The sequence below is a fragment of the Lineus longissimus genome, chromosome 4 (assembly GCF_910592395.1).
Source record: "Lineus longissimus chromosome 4, tnLinLong1.2, whole genome shotgun sequence".
Classification (NCBI taxonomy): Eukaryota; Metazoa; Nemertea; class Pilidiophora; order Heteronemertea; family Lineidae; genus Lineus; species Lineus longissimus.
This window is the reverse complement of record NC_088311.1, coordinates 13,385,273-13,392,118: the sequence shown is the minus strand read 5'-3', so window position 1 is coordinate 13,392,118 and position 6,846 is coordinate 13,385,273.

Genomic DNA, 6,846 nt, shown 5'->3' with positions numbered 1-6,846 from the left:
GCAGGAGTCGGATGCGGTCCCTGACCGGGCTTTCCAAGAATTGCCCGCATCTCCGGCCCTGATTAGAGCCTCCACATGGTTGGATACGGCTCTCAGGGACACAGCGCCTTCTTGCGGGGGTCACCAGCGCGCCCTGGTCTCACCGCTCCCGTCTACGGGGCCGGGTGCCTGGACTCAGGCTGGGAAGCGATTCACGACCGCTTCCCCTCCAAGCCTGCCCTATAGATCCGATTATTATCGGGTCTCACCGTCGGGAACCGACCCGGTTTCTCTGTCGCCCCACAAGGACGACGTCCAACTTTCGGGTTTGGTACCCCCTAAAGTCCTCTCTTCTTCGGCCTTAAAGGATGCGAAGAATGACGAGGCCCTGGCTAAGGAGACCCAGGCGGTGTTATCTTGCGCCGACCTGACTCTGTGTGCCCTTACCAGGTCTTTAGCCGCGGATGCCTCGGAGGAACAGCATATTCTCGCTATGTCCCTCCAGCAGTCCCTGCAGCATGCCAGCGATCTGACTGCTAAGCAGGCGGCTAACGGCGCGCTAAAACGCCATGACCTGCTCATCGAGGGTTTGAGCATGGTCAGGTCCCAGTTTCTGCGGAGGGCATTAAGGACCGCTCCATTGAGCGGCCCTTTCTTGTTCCATGACTCCCTGCCTGACACCTGGGTGCTCAGGCACAGTCTGATCGTCTGATGGAGTCAGTTTTGACTCCCCAGGCCGCCCCCCGTCTGCGTTCCTATTCACAGGCCGCGGGCAGGGGACAACAGGTGGGGTCTCGACGCCCCCGAGGTTCAGTGCGCCCTCGTCCTCGGGTGGCTCCTCCTCCTTTCGTCCCAAGGGGCAGGCAGAAGCTGCGGCTCCCTCTCGCCCCTCCAATAAGCGCCAACGCTCCTCAGGCAGGGGCGGGGGCGGCGGGCAGCCCAAGCGTTCCTTCCAAGAGAAGGGTCGCGGGGGCAAGCGCAAGTGACTCTTTAGTCCTTCCTCCTGCGCCTCCAGGTGGCGCCCCCACAGTTGGCGTCGTGGGTGGCAGACTGCGACACTTCGCAGACTTTTGGGACCGGTGATGTCAAAAAGACTCCCCCGTGCCGTACATGCTCCGACACGGTGTTCGATTGAACTTTTCCCGTCCCCCCCTATGACGTCGACTCCCACCCCAGTGTCCCCGCCAGTAGACCCCGTCAGGGCGCTTGCCTTTCGATCGGAGGTCCTGTCTCTTCTCAAGAAGTAGGCAGTGAGGCTGGTGGACAACCATTCCTCCCCGGGCTTTTACAGCCACGTCTTCTTGGTCCCCAAGAAGTCGGGGAAGTGGAGACTGGTCATCGACCTGTCCAGCTTGAATCGGGTCATTTTCACAACAGTCGTCAAGGCGTTTGCCGCGCCTTTTCACGCCATGGGCTTAAAGCTCCATTGCTATCTTGACGACTGGCTGCTACGGCACCAGGCTCATCGCCGTCTGGGAAAGCAGGCAAAGTTTCTGCTCGTCACAATCAGACAAGCGGGGTGGTTGTTAAATTGGGACAAATCCGAGCTGGACGCAGCTCAGGATTATGTCTTCGTGGGGGTGCGATTTCGCACACGAGAGGGCCTGATGTCCCCCCCTCCGGACCGAATTCGCAAGATTCGGTCCTTGGTCAGGATTTTTCGCCGTCAGGACAGCGCCACAGCCCGACAGTTTCTGTCGCTGCTGGGACAGCTCAATTCGGCAGCGGACCAGGTTCCTTTCGGCCGCCTGTATATGCGCCCACTCCAGCTCCTCCTGCTGTCGAGTTGGCGTCCATTCACGGACGCCCTCGACCAGCAGATATTTATCCCGGGTCTCTCCTGGGGGAGGTGTGGAGTTTCTGGGGTTTGGAGACGGAGCTCCTTCGCGGGGTGCAGCTCAGCCCTCCGTCACCCCAGATGTCCCTGTTCACGGACGCCTCCCTTTATGGTTGGGGCGCCCATTTGAACGAAGGGGACCTGACCACCAGGGGCACGTGGTCAGAGGAGGATGCGCGGCTCTCGATCAGTATCCTCGAGATGCAGGCTGTCATCCTGGCCGTGAGGGCCTTCACGTCTCATCTGAGGGGTCACAGGGTTTCTCTTTTCTCCGACAATTCGACGGTGGTCGCTTATATTCGGAGACGGGGGGGACGAGACCCGACACATTGTGCCGTCTCACTTGGGAGCTCCTGCATCTTTGTCGCCGCTTGGATATCCAGCTCTTCCCCCGTCACATCCCCGGCAAGAGAAATATCTTGGCCGACGCCCTTTCCAGGTCGGACCGTCTGGTCCAGACAGAGTGGACCCTCCATCGCGAGGTGGTCTCTCGCCTGGGGGTCATGTGGGATGCTCCGGTCGTGGAATTGTTTGCGACTCGGTTGAACAAGAGGTTCCCCCTGTACTACTCACCCCTTCCAGACGGGGAGGCCTTGGGAGTGGACAGCCTGTCGGCCTCCTGGGACGGCCTCAATGCTTATGCATACCCGCCTACCCCTCTGTTGCTACCGGTACTCAACAAGGTGGCCAGTTCACGGGTCAGACTTTTCTGATAGCCTCGTGCTGGCCGAACCAGGCCTGGTTCCCGGTTCTGCTGGAGTTGCTGACGGATCACCCTCGCCGCCTGCCGGCGTGGAACCGTCTGCGTTATCACCCGATCGGCCGGGTCTATCATCAAGACCCTTCTTTTTACAGGCTTCACGCCTGGAGGCTGTTGGGTATTTCCTCCGAGAGAGAGGCTTTTCGGAAGACGTTATCCGTAAAGTCGCCCAACCTCAGAGACAGTCTACCCTCGATTCATACGATAGCAAGTGGGCTGTCTTTCGAGACTGGTGTCGGGAGCACGGAGTTTCTCCGGTCGCTCCCTCTCTTCCCAACTTCCTCGACTTCTTGAATTTTCTATTCTTGGTCAGGACGTTTTTGGTTCAGGGAGTGAAAGGTTATCGCTCTGCCGTTTCGGTCACCTTAAAGCTGACTGAATCGTGGCAACCGTCTTGGGATGATGCTGTTTCATCGCTGCTTCGCAACATGTCTTTGGAGCGTCCTCGCTCCATTCAGCTTTCCCCCAAGTGGGACCTCTCGGTGGTCTTAAGGGCTCTCATGAAAATTTCCATTTGAACCCATGCATCAGGCAGATTTTAAACATCTGACCTTTAAGACCGTTTTCCTGGTGGCTTTGGCCACGGCACAGCGGCGGTCTGAGCTCCATGCTTTAGCCTTTGATAAATTGGCTTTCACTGAGAGGGGCGCGGTCCTAGAATTTGTCCCAGGCTTTTTGGCTAAAAACCAGGCGCCGCACACCTCCAGGCGCCCGGGTTTTTATCCCCTCTTTATCCGCTACGGTCTCTAGAGACCTCTCGGACAGAACTCTCTGTCCTGTTAGGGCATTGAAGTTCTATTCTAATAAGACTAAGGAGCCTGCTGTTCGCCTAGGCAGGAAGCGCCTCTTTTTGTTTTACAGAAAGGGGTTTACTAGGGAGATAGCTGCAGCCACGGTCGCCAGATGGTTGGTGGCCACCATCCGGATGGCCTATTCTATGACACTCGTTTCTCCAGAGCTTCGTCGCCAAGGCGCCATTACGGCCCACGAGATTCGGGCCATTCCTACTTCGTGGGCCGAGTATAAGGGAGTGGCGCTGAACGAGGTTTTAGATGCGGCTACGTGGAGTTCTCACTCTACATTCTCCCAGTATTATATGCGCGATTGTTCCAGGTTAACAGACGGTATGCTGTCTCTTGGTCCAATTGTCGCCGCTCAGCACGTGGTCTAGGTGTTTCCCTGCCCAGACCACTTGTCGATTTTCTCTCCTGCTGGCTGTCTTGTCCTCCCTCCTTTTTAAGCGGTGGGGGGGGGGGTTGTTCTATAGACTGTCGCCGGGTCTTCGGGCCTGCGCGTTCGCCCCGTCCAGCTGTCCTAGGGTTCAGCCGCCTAGGACTGTTGAGAGTTAATCAGTGAGGCCGCTCCAGGTTATTCTGGGGCGTGCTCTCCTTCTTGTAAAAAAAAAAAAAAATTTCCACATTGTGTCTCTTGACGATATGTGCTAAGCTTATACCGTGTTGAGGTGGCTTTGTCCCCGTCTAGGAGGGGATGGGTTTTCCCAGGTATGCTTCCCTTTGTTGTCAAAGGGCCTGTTGACCTCTAGCCCAGGTCTCCCCCAAGCATTCTTTCTCTGGGTCCCCTGGTCTCACCCGTTGGGTTCTGCTGCGCAGCTTGGAGACAGTTCACTTCACTACATGGTAAGTCACCGTTTACCCTCCTTCCTTTGGTTGTTGGTATTCGATGCAAAAGTCTGACCTGGGTAGAGTATGAACGACATAAAATTTCCATTTCCTGTGGAAATGTCATTTTATTAGTTCAAACCTACCCAGGTCAGACTACCCGCCCTGCCTGTCCCCACAGCAACGAGACTTACTCGGTGCGCTCGAGTAATAAGTACTAGTGAATGGCGGCTCTCACGAGGCAGAGGCTGTATAGGGGCGCCACCTAGGTGTAGCTAAGCGAACTAGCTAAGAGATTTCTATTATAAATAGATTATTTCTTCCTCGGGTGTGTCCGAATGGAGTACACATGCAAAAGTCTGACCTGGGTAGGTATGAACTAATAAAATGACATTTCCACAGGAAATGGAAAGAATGTCCACTTGTGTCAAACTTGTCAATTTAAAAAAAGTGTCCGTGGTCAATCACCACTTTAAATCGCACCAGTTACTCCCAAGACTAACCCGTATATCATATTCGAATTTCAGTTTCACAACCCCACGCAGTATTTGATGGCGGGCATTTGAAATAACTGGAAATGGCTTGGAAAATCAATTGTGGTCTTTTTTTTTTGTAATTTATATTTTTTATTGTAAACTCTCAAAAAAAATTTACACAAAGTATTCAATCCAACAATTTTGTTTACAACAGTTTTCTACAGTGCGGTGCAGTGTGCAAAGTGCAGAGGTGCAAGAAACTTAGTCTTTTCCTAGATAGCATTTAAGAAATTTCCCCATTTTCCCACAAAGTCTGTTCTTTTTTTGTGGCATTTTTCAATATTGATTTGGAGTTTTATTGTCTGTTTGAGATGTTGAAGGTTTGGTAGGCTATTGTTTAGTTTTGTTTTGTATATATATTCTTTTGTAATAGTTTTGATATGTTCTATTGCAAGCGACTGCCCTGGACTTCCAAAAATGATGTCTTTGATGTTAAATAGTGGTATGTTTAGATGTTGACAAAGGTTTAGCCAGAGAGTTTTGGTTAAATTGCATTCCCACAACAGGTGTTGTAAAGTTTCTTTATATATTAAACAAAAACTACATGTATTGGTGTTTGTTAGGCCACATTTGTATAACCAAGTATTAACAGGTAATGTTCTATGTAATATTTTATATTGCAACATTCTTAGTTTGGTGTCAATTGTGGCCCGGTAAGGGAGGCAGTATATGTCGCTCCAGTCATCTTCAGTGAGGTTGCAGTTAGTTATGGTTGTCCATTTGGTTTCTGATTTTTCAGGTCTTTTACTTGTACTTTTAATTTTTTGCCAATAGAAATGTTTTCCCGGTTTTTTAAGATTTTTTATCTTTGTTATGCTAAGATCGACAATTTCGGTCAGATTTGATCCCCCATCTTTTATTCTTTTCTTCCAGTTTTTTGGTACTGCATGTAACACAGCTAAGAGTTTGAACGGTTCTTTTTGAATTCCATATTTTGTCCAGAATTGTTCCCATGTATAAAAGTTCCCTGTTTCGTCAACTAAATCATTCAGATATTTAACACCATGTAGTTGCCATTCATTGTAGAAGATTGTTTTGTTGTTTATTTTGATATTTTTAGCTCAGCTGACTAAGTCAGCCGAGCTTGTCAAATAAGTTGTTCAGTGGCGTCCGTCTGTCCATCCATCCATCCATCCATCCATCCATCCATCCATCCATCCATCCATCCGTCTGTTAAACCCATGGTGCACATTTTGTAACCGTAAGACCTAGAGACTTCAATTTTGCATTTCTAGATACTTCTGGTCAAACTCTACTTTCAAAACAAAATTTGTCGCCATTCGACCTACTTCCTGCGAGCGAGAGTGCATGAAGGAAACTGGCCTATATCGGCCTAGGAGCAGCAGAATTAGTCGAAATATGCTCTAATATTAAGATAAAATTCTTGAAAATCTATTTTATTGAGAAAAAGTTCAAAATTTTAACAGGAGAGGGCGCTACCTGCCTTTTAATTATTTCTGCCGATTCAAATTCCCGCCCGATGACGTCAGCCATCAATGAAGTCTCCTATTTGCCAGTTCTCAAAACATGGCAGCTACACAACAAAAGCAGTAGCTCCAGGAATAAATCACTGTTCACTTCAGCTTCGTAATCGATTGTACCCCCACTTTATTGTGTTTTGTGTGGTGTTCCTATTCAATCAACGATGTAAGGCCTTATTATGTTGGTTTTAATTGAGAAGGTGCATTATAAGCGGCGTACGAAATACCGAAGCGGAGACAAAATGGCGGCATGTTGTTTACGCTATGTGCAATAATCTTGGAGCTCAATGACACTCAAGTACCCAATTTTCTGCTTAAAAAGTAGTCTTGTAGGCGATATTATCACTAGTTCGTTTCAGTGGTAGTCATAAGGTCTTTAGGGACTAAATTCAGAAATTAGTTCTTGACTATTTGGCGACATTTCTGTGAAAACGATATCGGAAGTGCATGCTCTGTTCGCGATGACATCGCCGATGTATTTTGAAGTGGAGAATTCCCACAGTATGTGCAGTGAATCGGCATGATTCTGTTCACCTATTATGTTTTTGTTCTACGATTCTTTCATGAGTAAAAAGTAGACATTCTAAGCAATACAATAGTGTCACTCCCATAAAAATTGATTGGAAATTGAGGG